General features: G+C 50.7%; 1 long non-coding RNA gene across 1 annotated transcript; it reads right to left on the bottom strand.

Annotated features, from left to right (window-relative positions):
• Positions 1-14,583: 14,583 nt before the first annotated feature.
• Positions 14,584-17,128, bottom strand: LOC108963467 (uncharacterized). The gene is made up of 2 exons (XR_001992167.3): positions 16,783-17,128; positions 14,584-15,325 (listed from the first exon to the last, which is right to left on the bottom strand). It is a non-coding gene; the product is annotated as an uncharacterized LOC108963467 (long non-coding RNA).
• Between the last annotated feature and the right edge of the window lie 3,326 nt (positions 17,129-20,454).

Raw genomic sequence — 20,454 nt, 5'->3', positions numbered from 1 at the left:
CACTCTCTGTCCCCTCTGCTGTGAGCACTGCACAGGGAAGGGTCTGGAGCAGGAATCTGGGGATTGTCTCACATTTGGAAGCCCCAGCTCACAAGAGAGGCCGCTCAAAGCTCATTGAGCAACACCTCTGAGCCACGTCATTCCATTCCCCAGCCCCTCAGTGAGCACCAGTGCCCTGGCACTGCAGGACAGCAGTGAGTGGAACCAGGGATTCCCATCCAGGAGCCTCAGGCAGAGCTGAGCTGGGAGCTCAGAGCCCCGGGGCAGCCATGGATTCACCCCAGGATGTGCTTTGTAATTACAACTCTGCCTTGAAGTGTCCTTCAAGGGCCAGGGGAGCAATTTCTGATTTATGAAATAATATCTTTGCCTTTTCTAAAGTAAATATTTGGTGTCTGCTAAGGTTAACTCTGATTCATATCCTGCTGCAGGGTGAGTTCTGCAATAATGTCCCTGTGTTTGTGATAACAGACACCAGCTTTGCTGTAAACGATGGCACTCAAGGACCAGCCCGAGTGGCAGCGGAGAATCCCAGAGGAGAGGAGCCAGGAAGTGGCTCCTGTTCATTACTGCTGGAACATTAGCAGCAGCTGGGTTAGGTCACCTAAAGACTTCTGAGCTGGATGGTTTCTGCCTGGCCATAACTTTCCAAAGCTCTGCAATTTTCTGCTTGTCATCACTGTTTCTTTATGTGTGATCCTGCCCAATTCATTGCGTTTTTCGCAGAGAGAATTTCTTAGGAGAAAACTCCTGCATCCCCTTGGATAAACCAGGTGGGATTGACCTTCCCTGGTCAGCAGAGCTCTGCCCTCCCACCCAGAGTCATCTGCCTGCTCCCAGGAATTCCAGGATCATTCCAGCATGTCCCTCCCAGCCCATCGAGTCCAGGCTGTCCCACTGCGTCCCCAGAGCTCCGAGTGCCACCTCCAGGAATTCCCTGGGCACCCCAGGGATGGGCACTCCAACCCTCCCTGGGCAGTTCCAGCGCCTGAGCTCCCTTTCCATGGGGAAATTCCTGCTGTGCCCACCCTGAGCCTGCCCTGGCCCAGCCTGAGGCCGTTCCCTCTGCTCCTGTCCCTGTTCCCTGGAGCACAGCCCGACCTGGGGCTGTCCCCTCCTGGCAGGAGCTGTGCAGAGCCAGAATTTCCCCCTGATCCCCTTTTCTCCAGGCTGAGCCCCTTCCCAGCTCCCTCAGCCTCTCCTGGGGCTCCAGCCCCCTTCCCAGCTCTGTTCCCTTCCCTGGACACCCTCCAGCCCCTCCATGTCCTTCCTGTCCTGAGCTGTCCCCAGCTCTGGAGGTGCCTCAGCCACTCCTCGTGTGGCCCCTCCAGACCCTTCCCCACCTTGGTGTCCCTCCTTTGGCCACGTCACCCTCCCTTGGTGTCACCAATTTGTTCATCTGTCCCAGCACCCCCAGGGCAGAGAGGTCCTGGCAGGGCTGAGGGACAATAAATGCTGGAAAAGGATTGGAATGGCACTGGAATGGCAGCAGGGGAATAATCCCAGCTGTGTGCCTGGGAGTCCCACGGAGCCTGGATTCCCTCATGGACACCTGCACGATGGGAAAAGCTTGGGCTGCTTGCTGCTGCTCCCACATTCCTCATCCTTTTGATTTTTATGTGCTAATTCCTACATCTTTTCCTTATTTGAAGTATTATTTATTTGAAATATTTTATTTGAAATATCTCCATTTTTGAGCTCATTCTGGGAACAAAAGGAACTCATGGCTCAAGCAGGGTTTGATGTGAGGAAGCAGGAGCCTGGTGGCTGCTGAACAGAGGTGAATTCCTTCTGGCTCTGCCTGCAGCACCACAATGTCCAGCTCTGTCCCTCCTCAGGTGACCCCAAAGTGCTCCACAGCCACTGTCAGGGGTAGAAGAATCCTCTGTAAGTTAATTTTAAATGCATCATTCCTCTTCTTTCTTCTTCTTGTCATCCATCTTCTGCTGTGGTGTTGGCACTTGGGGATTGGTCTGGGGTGAGAGTGTATCCGGTGACGAGGGTGATAGGTATTGGGGATAAAAAGTAAATATGATATACGTAGTTTTTGATATAAAAGATGTGCCCGCCTTGGGGGTGGTCAGAGTGCCTTTGGCTGCCATGCTGGTCAGATCCCAGTCAGGCAGAGAAGGGACTTTATAGATAAAAAACAATAAACAATTCTGAAGACCAAAAAACCCAGAGTACAGACTCATCTTTTGAGACACAGCCTGCCAGAACCATCCTGGGTGTGTGTGGGAGCAGAGACAAACAGCCGAACTCCACAGCCAAAGAGTGAAAACAACTCACCCCAGAATGCACTGGAACAATCCCCTGGGGGTGAGCAATCCCCAAACACATTCCACATGGGCACAGCACAAGAGAAGCCAATGAGATCAGAATTGTTTTCCTTTTCTCTGAGGCCTCTCAGCTCCCCAGGAGGACAATCCTGGCTGGAGGGATTTTTTCAGAGGATGTGATGCCCCAAGAGTGCAGCTGAGCCCCAGCTGGTGCCACCTTGCTCAGAGAAGGATGCCTTCAGTGCCAGCCCTGCAATGGGACTCTCCGGGGCACTTTTTGTCTTTTTATCTTTTTCCGAGGGAAAAAACCAAGCCAAGCAGAAATTCAGCTGTGTGCTCTGTCACGAGGAGAGGGATGGGATGAAAGGTAATTGGATCCTGTTGCTTCCTAAACAGCTAAATATTTACATATAGGCTGGGCTATTAATCAGGGCCCATATGGCAGCAGAGCTCTGAGCACTCCGGGGAGAGCTGCTGGGAGCAGTGTGTTTGTCTCCCAAATGCCTCCCTGACAGCTCCACTTTCATCACAATCAGCTGTGACACCATAATTACAGATTTGGGGAGCTTTGCAGCCTGCCCTGATGGATTGTTTGATACACACAATTTCCAAGATGGATGTTCTTATTTAAATCAGCTCCTTTGCAGGGAGTGCTGGCACGGGGAGCAAACGGGAGCTCCTGGGCCAGGGGCCACCTGAAACAGAGGCTAGGCAAGGTTAGGAGGATAAAAACAGGTATTTATTGAATACCTTGCTGCTGACACCACCCCTGACTCCTTCAGCTCTTCCCAAGGCTTCCCTGGAATGCTTCATATGAAAAAGAGAAGAGAAAATGTCCTTATACTTATTTTATTTATTTTTATTTTATATTTGTTTTATTTCATTTTAATTTATTTTCTATTTTAAATTTTATTTATTTTATTTCTTTATTTTTATTTATTTATATTTTATATTTCCATTTATTTTAATTTACTTTTACTTTAAATTATTTTATTTATTTTATTTGATTCTATTATTTTATTCTATTTTTATTTACTTTGCATTTCTACTAGCAATCATTCTTATATTTAGTAAATTAGTATTTTATGAATATAAATTATTACCCAGGATATTAGTATATCAGTGTATTATTAGTATCTACAGTATGATTATACTGTAATATTTATAATTATTGTTTATAATATTTAGTATTGTATTCATATGTTTAGTAGTATATTCATATGTTTAGTATTATATTCATATGTTTAGTATTATATTCATATGTTTAGTATTATTTTAATGCATTTATAATATCTAGTATGGTATTCACTGTTTTTTCTGGGAAAGCTTTCTCCTCCCAGACTTTTCTGCTTTTGCCCAGGTTCCCTCCTCCCTCAGGCTGCTCCTGCCAGGAGGGAGATTTCTGTGTCCACGCAGAACTTTGGATGTTTTTGGCACCATTGTGAAGAACATCCCAATTCCCCCACTGCTCCAGCCCCGTGTGGCTCCTCCAGCCCTCACTCCCCCATCCCCAAATCCAGAGGCTCCTCTGGATTTCACCATTCCCGAGGACAGCAGAGGATGGAAATGGAGCCCAAATGGATGCCTGGCTCCTCCCCAGCTCTGGCAGGGCTGTTTGGGGTTTGTCAGTCCCTAATGGGCTGTGCCCAGACCTGGACATGGGGTTCCCACAGCTCTCTGCAGGTCTCCAGTGCAGCTGTGGAGGAGTTTCAGAGTTTCACTCTCTGTGGATGCCAGAGGTGCTCAGCAGTGGCCTCTCAGTGCCCTCAGTGCCAGTCTGCAATTGTGGGGGGGCAATCTGCAAACCTGAATTAATATTATCTGCGAGAAAATCCTGTGTATGTGTGTGCTAAAGAGGATTTTTACCCTGATGCATTAATCTGAGGGAAGAGGAAATATTCACCGCTTCCACTAAGGAGCAGAATTTTATGGCAAATAGACCTTCCCAGGCTGAACTTTGCAATAGGCTTTGGGCTCAATTTATCTTCTGGATGACAAAATTTAGCTTGTTTTGCTGTAAAAAGTCCAGGTGAGACAACAACAAAAATAGGGTTGGTTTTTTATTTCTTTTTTTTTCTTTTAGAAACCTCAAGACAAATATGATTTAGTGGTGGTGATATTTGCTCTTGACAGAGCTAATGCTTTGCTAGCCTTTCCCTTGACCCCTGTAGATGGCTTAGCCAGGAATATTTAAAATGTGATTTATGATGTGCTCTGTGCCACTTTCCCAGACGGAGCTCAGAGATGGATTTGGGGAGGAAAAAAACCTCAAAAAAAAAAAAAAAAAACAGAAAAACCACCAAAAAAACCAAAACCACAAAAAAACCCCCACAAAAACCAAAAAACAAACAAACAAAAAAAAAACCTCACCAAAAAATACCTCACTGGAGGCCCTCAGCTGGCTGTGCCCTGTCCTGAGCAGGGCAGGGATTTGTCCTTTGCTGGGAAGGAGGAGGACAGAGCATTTCCCAGGTGGGATGGGAAAATGGGAACCCATTTGCAGCATCAGAGAAGGGCCAAGCTCAGTGAATCACAAACCCATGGAATTGTTTGGGTTGGGAGGGACCTTGGAGATTGTCCTGTCCCACCCCCTGGCACAGACCTGAGCCTGGAGAGGGGTGATGAGTGGGGCTTGTTCAATTTGCACAGAATCCCAGAGGGTTTGGATTTGGGGTTGGGTTGGGAGAGACCTCAAAGCCCATCCAGGGCCACCCCTGCCCTGGGCAGGGCCACCTCCCAGTGTCCCACAGCCCTGTCCAGCCTGGCCTTGGGCGCTGCCAGGGCTGGGGGGGCACTGGGAGCAGGAAAAGCCACGGGTGAGGGGGCACCAGGCCAGAGCAGGAGCTCGGGGCTGTGCTCAGGCTCCAGCAAAGATCTGCAGCAGCGTTTCAGCTCCTGCCTTTGCCTCCTGAGTGTCCTTGGACTCCCTGCCTGAGGCTCCTCTCCACCAAACAGGGGTGCCATCAATCCCTGACCGTGGTGCCGTGTCAGGACAAACCCATTGATGATCAGAGAGAGTTCAGGTAACTATGGCAACAGAAATTCTGCTTTTTCCTTCTCACCAGAGGAGACACACACAGAGCCCTGAACCCTCCCCACGCCCCTGAGCTGACTCATCACTTCCCAGCCCCTTTCCCCAGGATTATTCCAGGAAAGGTTGCTTCTCTGGGCTTGGAAGCAACGGAGTAAATTTTTTAAAAGCACCTTGCTTTATTGCTTGCTGGACAGATTATTCCCAACACCACAGCCTGGGCTTGGACAGAGTCCATAATGTTTGATGGCAATAAAGCAGAGAGCTGAGGCACAGGATTTATGGCCATGAGCTGGTGAAGTGCAGGGCTGGGTGCTCAGTGTCACCCTGTGCCCCTCAGCAGCTCCCAGTGTCCTGCCCAGCTCCTGGCAGGGGGGTTGGGTGATCCAGGAGCCCTGAGCCTCCCTGGCAATATCCAGCATTTTCATTTCATCAGAACAGCTTCAGCCTCTGCAGAAAGGAGCCAAGACAGGGGAGAAATTGCTCCATGAGAAAACAGGAATGCCATGAAGAGGGGAAGCTTATCCAGGCTCTGGGGAAATGGGGGGTGGCTGTGATTTCTTGTACTGGTGGAAATGGGAGCTGTGATTTGTTGTACTGGTGGAAATGGGAGCTGTGATTTGTTGTACTGGTGGAAATGGGGGTGGCTGTGATTTGTTGTACTGGTGGAAATGGGAGCTGTGATTTGTTGTACTGGTGGAAATGGGAGCACAGCAGGGAGAGGCTGAGCTGCTCCACTCACTCTGTGCATCCCAGGACGGCGCTGCAGCTCCAAATCCAGGCCTGGGGGCTCTGCAGGGGATGGCAATTGTGGTGCAGGGCACCACGTGCAATCAGAGCAGTTACACCTCCCTGTGAAGCTGGTCCTTACTCCTTCCCCTGCTCCCAGAGCTCCCCTGGAGCTCATTCCCACTGGATTCCCTCTGGCAAGACCCAGGTGTTGGAAGCCAAGTGTGCTTCCCCTCTGGCCAAGGACACTTGTCCAGCAGCACCACTTGGGGACACTGGGGTGGCACCTGGCCAGGGATGCAGCAAAGCTGAGGAAGGAGTGACCTTGGCTGCTGATTTGCCTCTCCATGGAGGGCAGGGCTGGCACTGGAGCATCTCCTCCCTCGCTGGGGATGGAGGGAGCTGAGCTGAGCCTCCCAAAGTGCTTGAATTGCACCTTCCTCAGGTGTTCCTTCCAGTTCCAGGGAGGTTTTACAGCCAGTGTGCCCTGAGCACCTTTCCTTGTGCAAACACACTCTAAACAGCTGAAAAGTGCTCCAGAAACGTGGTTCAGCTCAGTGCTGGCTGACAGGAACATTTGCATCAACACAGAGGCAGATTCCTGGTGCTGTTTGCACTGAAACTCCCTTCGAGCCACGAACTACCCGAGAGCAGAGGCCAGACAAAATCAAGGGAATCAAGAGCAGTTGTGTTTATTGAGGGGTCTTCAGGTAGATTTCAGGCAGATGAAGCCCCCCAGGGGCTGCACCCAAAATGGACAATGGCTCAGGGGTTTCCACATTTCCATTTGCACATTGGGGGTGAATGTTCCAATTCCAGCTCCAGCTAATGAAGTCATTGACCCCAAGTTTGCTCCCCCCAAAACTCACTTCTGTTTCCATCTCTGGGGCCTGAGGCAGTGAGGTGTCCCTGAGTGCCAGCCTGGAGAAGAATTGGTGTGTCTGCCCCAACTGGAGCTCACACTGTGTGTAGAGTTTGGAGTTCTACACTAAAGAACTGCAGGATTACAAAGAGATGGGAAAGATAAAAGCCAAAATCCTAAGGATTTATGTGGGAACCTTCAGCTCAAACTCCATCCAGACAAAGAAGAGGTGGCAGAGGTAGCAGGACAAAGAATTCCTCACTAATAACTCAAATCTATCCTCAGCTCTGGTGACAAAGGCTCCAAACAGCTGCAGCCAATTATTGGGGGGGAGGGGGAAAGTAAATCTATGGCTAAATTAAAAATAAAGAAATTTATCCAATTAATGAGTTTTAACTCCTCAGAAAGCTGAAGAATGATGGGATATTTTGATTTTGGACTCATTACAAACAACAAAGTGGCTTGACAGGAGATGCTAAATTTCCCAGAAGACCACTCTTTAATTAATTTAAAATCATAAACCAATTAACATATTTAATGCTAAACACTCATACAATTAATTTGGCACTCGGAGAGGATGTGTGGTATTTAGAGAAAGGAAAAGAAAAGCCAGATTTCTCACAAAGAAATAAGAAATTGATTTATTAAAGCACAAAATTCTCAAGGAACAGGATGAACACCCCTTCAGGTGAAAACCTCAGCTCTTCCTCCACCCATCTGACCTAAATTTCCCTTTTTCAGTGTGAACCCTTTCTCTTTTGTCCTGTCTCTCCAGTTCCTGATGAGGAGCAGCTCCTGATGAGTTGCTGCAGGCCCTGGCAGGGGCTCTGAGCTCTCCACAGGAGCTTCTCCTCTCCAGGCTGGACAATCCCAGCTCTCCCAGCCTGGCTCCACAGGGGAGGTGCCCCAGTCCCTTTACCAACTTCCAGGTCTCCTCTGGAATTGTTCCCACAGCTCCTTGTCCTCCTGATGTTGGGGACACCAGAGCTGGGCACTGTTCCAGGTGGGGTCTCCCAGAGGCAGAATCTCCTCCTGGCCCTGCTGCCCACACCCCTTTGGATAGAACCCAGGATTTATTTGGATTTCTGGGCCGTGCCATTTCCCCCAGGATTTGTGGCCAAACAGCTCAGAAGTTCTCTGGGAACTGATGAACCTCCTCTGGCTGTGGAGTGTCACAGACATCTTTTATGAAGAATCCTTTCCTTAGGATTTTTTTCTCCTGAGAAGCTGAGAGGCCTCAGAAACAAAATGCAAACAATGATTCTCTGCTGCTGTGGGATGCAACAGGTGGATCTGTGATTGGTCTTGAGTGGTTGTTTTTAATTAATGGCCAATCACAGTCCAGCTGGATGCTCAGTCAGACACAAGATTTTGTCATTCATTCCTTTTCTATTCTCAGCCAGCCTTCTGATGAAATCCTTCCTTCTATTCTTTCAGTATAGTTTTAATATAATATATTTCATAAAACAATAAATCAGCCTTCTGAACGTGGAGTCAAGATTCTCATCTCCTCCCAGGACCCCTGTGAACAGCACCACAGTGGAGCTGAAGGAGAAGCCTGGGAAGAGAGCTCTTGTGTCTGGCTCTCCCCTCCTGTCTGGTTGAGGTGGCTCTCCCAGGAGCCCCTGTGGATAATTTGTGTTCATCTCCCTCTCTTCCTTTGATGGAGAAGGGTTTGTTTTCTCATTTCCCAGCCCGAGTGGGGAGGACTGGAAGACGCCTGGAGCAGCAGTTTCCCAGGTCGTTAGGAAGCCGATCAGAGAGGGGCTGAATCTTGGGGTGATGTTTTTCACTGGCACCACAGAAGGGGGGCATGGCCTGTCCTATTCAAGCAGCTCAAAGAATTCTTCACACGGAGGAAGGAGCACCGAGTTTAAGGATTGGGAGAAAAAATAAGGAGAAGATCAAATAAACTTTCAAACCTGGCTGTGTGTGATCTCAGAAGCCTTCTGACAATAACATGTTGTTCCTCATCGTTGCTGAAAGGCAGAATTAAAACTGCTGTAGTGCTTTAAAGTGCTTTTCTGGACTGCAGCACGCCAGTGTTTCTGCTGTGTGGAGTGGGTGTCCTGGTTTAGGGCAAAATTGGGAGAGAATCCCCAAAAAGGGGGGACCCTCAGAAAGCAAACCCACACGGCCCCTCACCACAACTGGTTTGGGAAGGATTCCTGGGAGAGAAGTGGAAAGAACCTGTTTATTTACCAGGCACAGCACCCCCAGCACACACAATGAACAATACCGGGTGACAACACTCTGTCACTGCTCTGACAAAGATGACAAATTCAGAAAGTCTCTCCTGGGGTGGTCGCTGTTATCAGTCCCTCCAGTGCTGGGGCAGCTGCTGCAGCCTCAAGGTGCAAACTCTCTCTCAGTGTTTCCAGGTCCCAGTTTGGAGCAGGTTCCAGCAGGTCCAAACAGGAGAGGGGAAACAGTCCAGGAAGAAATTTGGACTGTTCAGCTAAACTAACTAATGAGAAGAAGCAGAAAGCAGGAGCAAGCAGAAGCAGAGCAGAAGCGAGAGCAAAGCAAAAAGCAAAACCAGCTCTGTGTGCTGTCCTGTCTCTGTGTCCTGCCTGAGTGGCTGATGAGAGACCCAAAACAAAACTTTCACTCTGCAGAGCCAGTCTTGAAGGCACAGGACATAATATCCAGCATAAATCCTAAAGTCACCCTAGGACAAGTGGGAAACTGGGGATTTCTGGTTTGTAATGGTTGGGAAGGCAAGGAAGAGCTGCCCAGGGGCAGTTTCCTGCAGGTCCTGCTGGGAGCAATCCCCAGCCCTGGTTCTGAGCAAGTCTGGGTGGGCTGAACGTGAAATTCCTCTAAGCTGGGCCTTAATGGGAACTCTCAGCTTTTTGTGAGGTTTTAGAATCCTCGGGTTTTAGAGGCTGAGGGCAGTGAGCACAACGGAGTTTGTAAGGATAAAAAAGGAAACTTGTGAATAATCCTGGTAGCAGAGGCCATGTCCTGGGTGTCTGGGGTACAGGAGAGCCTGGGCTCAGAGAATCCTGGAATTATGGAATTCCTGAGTGGGAGGGGCCCCAAAGGATGGGATGAACAGCAGACAGCCCTCACAGAGCCTTGTTCAGCCTGTCCAGGAGCCAGGGCACTGCAGGAGACAGCAGGGAGAAAGCCTGACTGCTGCTGCAGCCACCTCTCACTTGCTACTGTTTGTTTCTTTGGGAATTGCCTCACTTACTGGAAATAATTTAAAATTTTGTACACAAAAACTAATCAAGAACCCAAATTACCTCCTTTTTAAGCACGGGAAGAAATGCAGAATCAGCCTGAAATCATTTTGAAAATGATAAAGGCAGATTCAGAGGCAGACTCAAAAGCAGAGCAAGTACAGCTGTGAGCTGGTCTAGGTTTATCTCAGCTACTGAAAAGCAGACAAAAGGTGTTGGTCTGGCTCAGATTTAATTTTTAAACCAACGCTTGGTTGCGTAGAGATTGGGGAAATAATGAATATTCTGCTTCAGCTGCTGCACCAAAAAATTCAGAAGCAAAATGGCACATGTCACATTGAAACAGGGTTGGTGCTGCTACTTTGTAAGTGAGATGAAAACTCCCTTTAAAACACTATTTTTAGTCAACTAAAATGTGCCATTGACATGAAGTGAAATGTTGTCTCCTTTTCAGATCTTGGGCCTCCTGCTCGGTGTTTTTCCTTCCCTAGGAGGAGGGGGGGGAAGATTTGGGAGCATTTCTTGCCGCTTCCAAAAGGATTTTTCTCTCCTGAGGATTTCAGGTTCTTTGTACTTTCACTTCCTGTAAAAGCAAGAGCAATGAAGCCTGGCCGTGTTCTAGGGTGGTTTGGGTCAGGGTGCCCCCAGGTGACAGCACCTCTGTGCCCAGGACAGCAGCACAGTCCCAGCAGAGCTCCAGGAAGTTCAGTTCCCTCCCCAAAGTCCATCCTGACCCTCTGGGGACAGGCTGGGCTGGTGTGTCCTGCCAGGACCCCCCTGTGTCCAGCCCTGGAAGGAGCTGTGACAACCAGAGTTGTTCTGAGAGGTGCCAGTTGTCTGAGTGATGTGTCCTTCCCCCATAATCACAGCAATTACACATGGCAATCATTAATAATTGCATTTCCCTTCAATCCATTTTTACTAAAATATAGCTTTTGTGCCAGATTCCAGTTAATTTTTCCCATGGATGTGTCTCAGGCCTTGGCAATATTCCTGTGGGAAGATCAATCAGAGCCCAGGACAGGATGACACGCCACATTTCTGGGGGGATCCAAGTTTTAATTAATTGTTATTCATAAACTAATTATTGGATTTACAAATGAGTTCTTGGGAAATTCATTAGCCCTTGGAAGCTGCGTGTCAGCCATTTGCAGCAGGATGTGAGTCTGCTTTTCTTCAGGAGATGGAAATCCGTGCCTTGAAATGCAAAAAGGTTTCTTTTTTTTTTTTTTTTTTTCCCTGGAGCTCTGTGCCCGTGGCCAAGGTCATCCCCCACCCTCCCCTGCCCCTGCTCTTCTCCTTCATGCCTGGAGAGGCTCCTGGAGCAGAGGCTGGGCAGAGTCACAGGAATAAAGTGGGGATTCATGCAAAGGCCCCAAAGGATCCACCTGGGGCAGTGCCAGAGCCCAGCCAGGGCTGCAGCCAGGATGGAGCCAGCATGGACTCAGGCTCAGGAGTTCTCACCCTTTGATGAGCTCTGCTCCATTCCCAGCCTGGGGCTCAGGGTCCAATCCCACTCCAGGGGATGCAGTCCCACCCTCCCAGGCTGCTCTCCTCCATTCCCTGCTGTTTGCACTTTTTGGGGCTGGAGCTGCAGCGGTGTCCTTGGTTCTGGGGCTGGACAGGGATTGTTCTGTGTGCCTGAGCTGGGAGGAGACCTTGCTGACACTTTCTGTGGAGTTCAGAGTTATTTACCGGTGCAGTGCACAGCCTGGGAAATAGGAAAGATAAAACTGAAGGCATCCCCCTCACGTGAAGCTGTAACTGGGATCAGTCTCCCCTCAGCCTCCTCTGCTCCAGCAGAACAGACCAAGAGCCCTCATCTGCTCCTGGGGAGGTTTTCCCTCTAGAAAAGAGCTTTTTTCCCTCCTTTTGGGGAGGCTTTTCCCACCAAAGTGCCCCCACTGGCATTCAGCCTGCCCCAAACCCTGGCTAGGAGCAGCTTTGGGAGACAAATTGTGCATGGAATGGAGAGAGGAGCGGGCTCTGTGCTCAGCAGAGCTCCAGAAGGAGGCCCAGGAGAACATCCATTGCTTTTAGCCTTGGCTCCTTCCCACAGGGTGTGGGGCTTCCCACTGAGCTGAAAGTTTGGGTCGGAAAGGACCTTAAAGATCATCCATGGCAGGGACACCTTCCCCTGTCCCAGGGACACTTCCCACTGTCCCAGGCTGCTCCCAGCCCCAGTGTCCAGCCTGGCCTTGGGCATTCCAGGGATCCAGGGGCAGCCCCAGCTGCTCTGGGCACCCTGGGCCAGGCCTGCCCACCCTCCCAGCAGGTGCTGCACAGGAATCCATGGAATTCTGAGGGGTAGCTCTGATCTCTCCTCTCTGGGACAGGGACAGTGTGCAGGGAACAGCTGGAGCTGGGCCAGGAGAGGTTTATGTTGGATTTAGGGAAAGGTTCTTCCCCCAGAGGTGCTGGCACTGCCCAGGCTCCCCAGGGATGGGCACAGCCCCGAGGCTGCCAGAGCTCCAGGAGCCTTTGGACAGCCAGGGGTGCCCAGGGTGGGGTTGGTGGCTGTCTGGGCAGGGCCAGGAGCTGGACTCATGATCCCTGTGATCCTTTCCATCAGGAGATCCCATGACTCTGGGAAGAGAGGGGCAGCCCACTCCTCCCCCTAAAGACAACTCTCAATTCTATTTTTTGGGGTGCCTTCATAATATTTTTTTCCTTTCCACCGCCTCTTTCTGCCTTCCAAGATTTTGCCTCGCTGCTGGAAACTGCCAGCTATGCAGGCCAGATAAACCTGTGTCATTTTCATCGGGGAGAAGAGAGCAGAAATGCTGATTGCAGGTTGATTTGGGACCCGGATCCTTGTGCCAGTGCCTCTGGAGTGGGGGAGGCTGCAGGGTGCTCCTGGCAGTGAAACATCCCAGCCCTGCTGTGAGCTGTTCTTTTTAGCAGCCTGTCCTCAGTCAGGGGTATTAATTGTTTTCAAATATCTGAGATGTCTGAGTTGTTCTTGCCCGAGGTGATAGGAAATTCTATTAAATCCTGTCAATTCTATTAAATCCTGCCAGTTCCAATCCGGGCACTAAGGCAGAGATGCCACTGGCTCGTGGTTTGTAACTGAGAGGGTTTGAAGGTGCAGCTGCCTGAAACCCTGAAAATGGGGAGTCTTTAGAGCCCAATTATCTCCTGACCACATCACCCTTCCACCTGGCACATCTGGGAATTCAGAATATGCTGGGATGAATGTTCTGAATGGAGCTTTCCAGAGCCCTCCAGGCAGAGCCAGAGCTGCAGGAGCCAAAGGTTGTGTCACAGGGAAAGCCCCAGCTCAAATTAAAACCAAAAGTCGCTTTCAATGCTCCTAAAGTGGATGAAAAATGTCCTTCTTTATCCTCCTGGAGTCTGCAGAAGCAGCAGAAATCCGTGTGCACTGCAAACCTCTGTGATTTGTCAGCTCTCCCAGAGCCCAGCCCTGAAGGGATGGGAAAGCAGAGCTGGCATTTCTGATCCCGTCCCCTGCATGCTCAGGGCAGGGAAATGTGGGTTTGGGGCATCAGGGAGTGATCTGGGGCTCAGGGAATCCCCTGCTCTGTGTGCCCATCCTGGCAGTTCCCACTTTTCCTTGCCAGGTGTTGGATGCCAGGAGGAAAACGGGAATGGGCACAGCCCCAAGGCTGCCAGAGCTCCAGGAGCTCCCAGGGGTGCCCAGGGTGGGATTGTTGGAGGGGTCTGTGCAGGGACAGGGACCCTGTGGTCCCTCCTAGCTCGGGAAATTCCATGGAAATAGCTTTTATGGAGTGCAGGGAGGGACCCTGCCCTGGGCAGCTCCTTCAGCCTGAGTTTGGGAAGGTTCTTCGGCTGCAGTTGATTCCCACCCATCCCTCACACACCTGAGGCTAAACCTGCCTGCAGAAACTGATCCCTGTCCCAGAGCAGGTGTGGAAGAGCCTTGTGCTGAATGTTTAAACCCTGCAGCCCATCCACGGCGAGGAATAATTGATAAGCAGAGAGAAAAGCAGCAGGGAACAGTTCTGCACCCTCTGCTGCTCCTTTAACTCCTTCAGAAGCGCTGTGAGAATGCACCAGCCCTCCCTGCTCCATGAATCCTCCTGCAGGGAGGAATGACAGCAGCTAAAATGGGCTTTTTTTCCCCACACCTGACCTCAGATTAGCAGCAGCCAGTGAACAGCCCCTGCTCTGCTCTGAAACCAAGCAAAGCCTGCTCTGGTCGAGCCCCAGGGCCTGGGAAGGGGCAGCTGTGGTGGGAAGAAGCCTCTTGTTGCTTTAATAAGAACAATTCCCTGAGAGCAGCAGCTCTGCTCTGAAAGTCGTGGAGGACACACCAACCTGGGATCCTGCAATGGCTTTTTTTTTATTTTTCATCACCACCTGGCCCAGCATCAGCAGCGTTTTGGGAAGAGACCTCCAGGAACAGAAAGAGTCAGGACACATTGCAGATGAAGGGGAGCAGAATCAGAGGAGAAGGATGAAAATACTTATGCAAATGAAGCTTTCAATCCCGTCAAGAAACTCACCACGACACTCATTTATTACTTTATTAAGACAGCAGATGGCAAACTGCTAATGAATGTGGAAGCCACGGAGAATTTTGATAAACAAACGGAAGGAGGAGGCTGGCAGGGAGGAGCAGCTGGGTTTGGCTCCAGAGCCAGGCCCAGGTAAAGCCACAGGGATTGGGAAGAGCAGGACAGGAGGGGCTGGAGGGGCTCGGAAGTGGTGCCTGAGGAGGTTTGGTGGTGGCACTTCCCAGAAAAGGCTGCTGGGATGATGTGATCATTGCAGAACACTTCCTTCCCCTGTGACAGGGCATCTTTAGTCCCCCTGTGACAGCTCCAGTGCTCAGGGACACCAGGGGAGGCTTTATCTGCTCTTTCTCTGCCTCTTCTTTGTCACCAGGCGGGTGAAGACAAAGCACTTCTTGTGGCAGCACATGAGATGCAAATCAAACGAAGATCAGCCCTGGCAAGACAAACAGCTGAAAGGCACAACTGCAGGAGCCACAGGAGGACTTGGAGATGGAGATCCTGGGGAGAATAATCCTTAGCTCCAGAGAAAAACCACTGCAGAGCCTTGGCAGCTATAAATCACCCTCAGAGCTCTTTAGCAGCATTCCAGACAGGAAAACAGAGACCTGGAGCACACCAGCAGCCCCTTGGGAATGCCAAAAAAATGCAGATTTCCTGCAGAAATGTGAGTCATGTCGGTGAGAAACCTCCAAAGGGCAAGGAGGGAATCGCCTCTACAGGGTATCAGTGAATCCAACCTGTAAAGGGCACAGAATAAACAGGAATAAAAGGGATTGAAATGGATCTTTCCTTCTAAGCTGAGGGCTTGGAGAGAGAGCACAGTGGCTGCAGCTCCTCAGGAATAAATGTGGCTCATTTTTATACAATAAATGCACTCATTTCTATATAATAAATTGACTCATTTCTATAAAACAAATGGACTCATTTCTAGATAATAAATGTGTGTGACACGTGGCAGGGATGGAGGTGGTGGCCAAGGTTTGGCCCCACTGCTTGGAGACCTCAGGGCATGGGAAGGAGCTGGAAAAGGGCCTGGAGCAGGTGATGCAGAGGGTGCTGCTGCTCCTGGAGGAGCCTGAGCCAGGAGGGATCCGTGCTGAGGAACCTGCACGTGCTCCAGTGCCCCCTGCAAATCAGGAATCAAAAGCAATTCCAAACCCAGTCCTTGAGTGATTGGGGCTGCAGCCAGGCTGGGAGGGAGGGAGGGAGGGAGGCCTTTCATGCACTCTAATGAGCTGATCTGACATCTCCTTGCTCCAGCTGACACTTATTACTGGAAATCTCAGCTTGTTTCCTTGCCATCAGCCAGGCCTCCCTCTTAATTTCCTCAGATTTCTCCCTGTCAGGTCACTTTAGAATTTCTTTGAAATAAAGACAGGCTTGTAAATAAATGGAGGCCAAGATGCTTCCCAGGGAGACGAGACAAGGCCTGTCAGGAGAAGAAATGAGGATCTGGAGCAGAGTCAACAAGAAGCACGTCTTTTGTTGCAATTGCTAACTAAGTGTAATTAACTTCCTGATGAGGTGCAGGATCTTAAGGGCTGATTGGAGTTACAGACTAATCATTATTCAGGAGAAATTAACAGACACTACTTACAGGGAGCTGAATGCTTCAAAAAAAACCTGCAAAAGCTCATGGGGGCAAACATATCCATGGTGCAAGGCTGTGCCTGAGCTGTTGGATGGATTCCTCCAGGCCAGGGTGGTGTGGGGAGAGGAGAGGAAGCAGCTCCCCTAAATCTGAATCCTTGAGTGAGGCTCCAGAGGGAGAGGGGTTCAGCCCATCCCATGTCAGCCCATCCCATTTCAGCCCCTCCAGGGGTTCAGCCCATCCCATTTCAGCCCCTCCAGGGGTTCAGCCCATCCCATTTCAGCCCCTCCAGGGGTTCAGCCCATCCCATTTCAGCCCATCCAGGGGTTCAGCCCATCCCATTTCAGAGCTGTGCTCCACCAGTGACCCCCTTTCCCAGGGTAACACCAAGCCTGTGTTGCACTCCAGGGTTCTGTGGTTTCACCCCAGGCAGGAGGGAGGTCCTGGCTCAGAGCCCACAGCCAGACCCAGTGAGGCAGCAGTGCAGGAACACTCCCAAAGCTTCATTCCTCCTCCACCACCTCTTTCTGCCCAGAGGGAACCAGCCTGGGCTGTCCCTTAGCTGGGCTAGCCCTCCCCTGGCCCTGGCAGAGCAGTTTTTACCTTCCATGCTGTCCAGATTCTCCAGATCTCTGGGTCTCCAGGGTCGTGGCATCGTTAGGAATTCCCCACATTTGTCCTTCATTGCAGCACCACAAATGAAAGGCTGAGCAGCACCCCGAGTGTCCAGGGCTCCTGCAGCAGCTCCAGGGGAACTGGAGCCCTCTGAGCTCTGCCTGGTTATTCCTGAGCTGCTCCTTTTGGGCAGGGTCTGAGGGGAGCCCTGGGGAGTGGCTGAGCTCCCTGGCAGCCTGACAGCCCCTCTGGCAGCTCCAGGTGCTCACAGCAAGTGTCAGCTGGAACAAGAAATGGTTCCTTTGGAAGGGGCTGACCTGACAATGCAGGCAGGGCTCCTCTGGCCCTTGTGCCACCCACACAGGAAAATGAGTCAGCAGAGGAGAAGGAATTGCTTCATGTGCAAAACACCTGAGCTCGGTCCCTTGGAAATGAGCTGTTCCCGTGGATTCCCAGCCCCAGGAGCTCCCTGCATCCCTGAGGCTCATCCCAGCCTTACCCACAGACAGGCAGTGAGAGAGAAGGTGAGGTTATCTCTCCAAACCCTGGAGCAGCTCCCTGGGGATGCTGCTGAACTGCAGGGTTTGGACAGCCCTGGAATCACAGCAAGGAGGGATTGTGTCAGTCTGAAGAAACAAAACCCAGTTCTGGATGTTTGTGCAGATCTGCTGAAGTTCCACCTCTGGATGTGTCCATTGGACACTCCCATGCTCCTGCAGAAGGGAACAGCTGAGGGGTGTGAGGAAGGAGCTGTGCAAATCAGCTCCAAGGCTCTGCCCAAATACCCAGAATTGCTCTGTCCTGCTCCTGCATCTTCTCAAACTCCATCCTCCTCCTGTCCCCTCCTTCTCCTCTCTGTCCCGCCGTGTTTGCTGTCTCCCAGGTGACACCAGAGATAACTGTGCTGGGAACAGGCACATCCCTGCCTGCCATGGCAGTGACACCTCCTGTCCTCAGGCAGTGACAGCCCCACCCCAGCACTGCACCTGCACCCCCTCTTCCCTCCCAGAGCAGGGGAAGGGGTTGAATTCCTGCCCCAGGGCCCAGCAGAAAGAGCTGAGTGCACCTGGGAAATGCCTGAAGAGTCCTCTCGTGCCCCACTTGGAAGGAGGAAGGTAAATGGAGGTGTGGTGACACTAAATATATAAAATAAACGTGCTCAGATTTGCCAGGTGGCTTGGTGGGGAAATGGAAACGCAAGCAAACAGCAGATTCAATTCCAGTCCCATCATACTTTGCAGAAATGTTCTGAACATTTTTATAAACTGAGAGCTGCCTCTGCCACAAGAAGGTACCAGCAGCTGTGGGAGCAGGTGTAACCATGAGGTTGAAATCCTGGCAATGTGAAGTGTATGAAAAAACAAAATGAAAACCCAAGGAAAGCTATGCTCAGTTCTTCCCTTCCTGAGGCATCTTTGAGGCCAGGACTGAATCCCAAACGGTTTGGGCTGGAAGGGACCTCAGAGCCCATCCAGTGCCCCAAGCCAGGCTGGACAGGAGCAGCTGGGGCACTGGAGGGTGTCCCTGCCATGGCAGGGGTGGCACTGGCTGATCCCTAAGTTCTCTCCCAGCCCAAACCCTCCTGGGACTCTGGCTCTCTGGACCCTAAAGGCTGCACAGGCCAGGAATGAGCAGCAGAGTGTCCCCAACACGTGGATCTGTCCCAGTCCTGGAGTGAGCAGGGACCAGGGGATTCCCCTTGGATTCCCTTCCACTTGGCTGCCAGGAATGATTTTTTTAAATGCAGCCAGGCACATCAAAATGCAAATAAGCCCCCGGTAGGATGTTTAAAAGCACATAATCCCTGGTAATTTTGTGGGGGGGAGGTGCCTGAATACAGATAAGGATCTGAGTGCAGGTTCCAGGCATTTACAGAACCAGTCCCGAGGGATGCCTCCCTACTCCCTGAGACACCTACAGAGCTTTCTCTGCCCTGGAAGCACTTTAAACACCAGGCTCTGCTGCTCCTCAGAGGTGCTGCTGGGTTTCCCGAGGACTCCTGGCACACAGAAATCCCAAAGTTCCTCCCTGTGATTGCTGCAAGGAATGTGGCTCTGCCAGAGGCACAGCAACAGCTGAAAGCTCTGGCTCTGGAATATTCAAATGACATGCAAAATGCATGGAGAGGCATTACTCATTAATTAATCTAAATAATTGACCATTTCACAGTTGTGTCTGATCTCCTCCTGCAGCTGCCTCGTTTGCTGGGCCATTGTTCTGTGGACATCCATGGGAAGGATTTGGGGAATGCACAAAATATTGAGCGTTTGACTGGGCAAGGAGTAAATATGCTTTTTATCCGAGTCCTCCAGAAGCAATTAATTAACATTATAGCCTCCAAAAAGGGAGCTCTCCATAAATCACTGTCACTAAACCAACCTGCTTGGGTCTCTGCAGCGAAAAAATAGTTGTTTTATGTGCACAGAACATAGCTGAGGCTTCTATCCCTGGATGATCAAAGAGGGAGTGAATAAACACATTCCTTGGGAAAAAAGAGCTTCCAGGCAGTTTGTGCTCCAACAAGACTTGGAGTGCATGTTTGCCATGCTAACAGAGCAAACATCTTCATCCTCAGTGAGACTCTGTCTGAGATTCTGTCTGCACTGGGGGGTTTGTGAGAGTCCCACTCTGCTTGGGAGAGAAGGAGGGAGGGAGGGAGGGAGGGAGGGAGGGAGGGCTGGCTCCAGGGCTCTGCTCCACAGAGATCCATGGGATCTGTAGGCACTGCTGGAGGTTTGATCCTGCCAACAGCCACGTTAAAGGGCTGCACTGGGCTGGGGACAAGCCCCAGGGTCCATCCAGGCTGGGAGGAGCAGAGGGAGCAGCGCCTGGTGGGTGCTGTGGGTGAGAGCTGTGCAGATGGGGCTGTCACAGTCTGATACCTGGTGGCACCAGAGCTCTCCTTGACTGCAGACAGAACCCAGTCTGCTTGAAAGACCCCAAGGAGGGCCCTTCCCAATATCCTGGAGAGGGACAAGGTGAGGAAATGATCCCAGGTTCAGTGCAGCCCATGGTGGGAAGAACTTCCCAACTGTGGCCCTTCAAACAACAGAAAAGGAAGAATATTTTCTTCCAAGAAATAACTCCCAGCAAAGGAAGAGACTGCGATTGCTGAAGAGCTTCCATATGTATTTTAAACTCGGCTTTGGGATCCAGCCATCTGTCCAAATATTGAAATTCCTCAGCCGTTTCAAGTGGGCGTTCATCAAGCACAAACATCCAAGGGAGCTCCCACGCCTGCTGTGTGCCTGGCCTTGGGCCACAGCCAAACACCATTGACACAATTTTCTTGCTTTTGCATCTTAACTTTGGGTTTTTGGTTTTTTTTTTTGTTTTTTTTTTTTTTTTTTTTTTTTAATTTTTTTTTTTGGCTGCAAACCATCTCGGAGTGGGAGCAAAATAGAGCTGTCAGTGTGGCAGGGCCACATGTCCTGTGGAGCCACTGCAGGGGAGGACAGCACTGTCCATGTGCCCATGGGGATGGAGAGAAGGAATATTCCCGGTCACACAGAGGCTCCTTGTCCCCGTCCCTGTCCCTCCAGGAAGAGCTGGAGAACCTCAGGAAGGTCTGGTCACACAGGCGAGACCTGCTCTGCACCACTCCGCTGTGTTTCCTTTCATACTTTGCCTAAAAAGCTCTTTTTTTTTTTGCTTTTTTCT

This window comes from Serinus canaria, chromosome 18 (assembly GCF_022539315.1).
Source record: "Serinus canaria isolate serCan28SL12 chromosome 18, serCan2020, whole genome shotgun sequence".
In the NCBI taxonomy this organism is placed as follows: Eukaryota; Metazoa; Chordata; class Aves; order Passeriformes; family Fringillidae; genus Serinus; species Serinus canaria.
The sequence above is the reverse complement of the archived record's forward strand: the minus strand, read 5'-3'. Positions and strand labels throughout refer to the sequence as shown.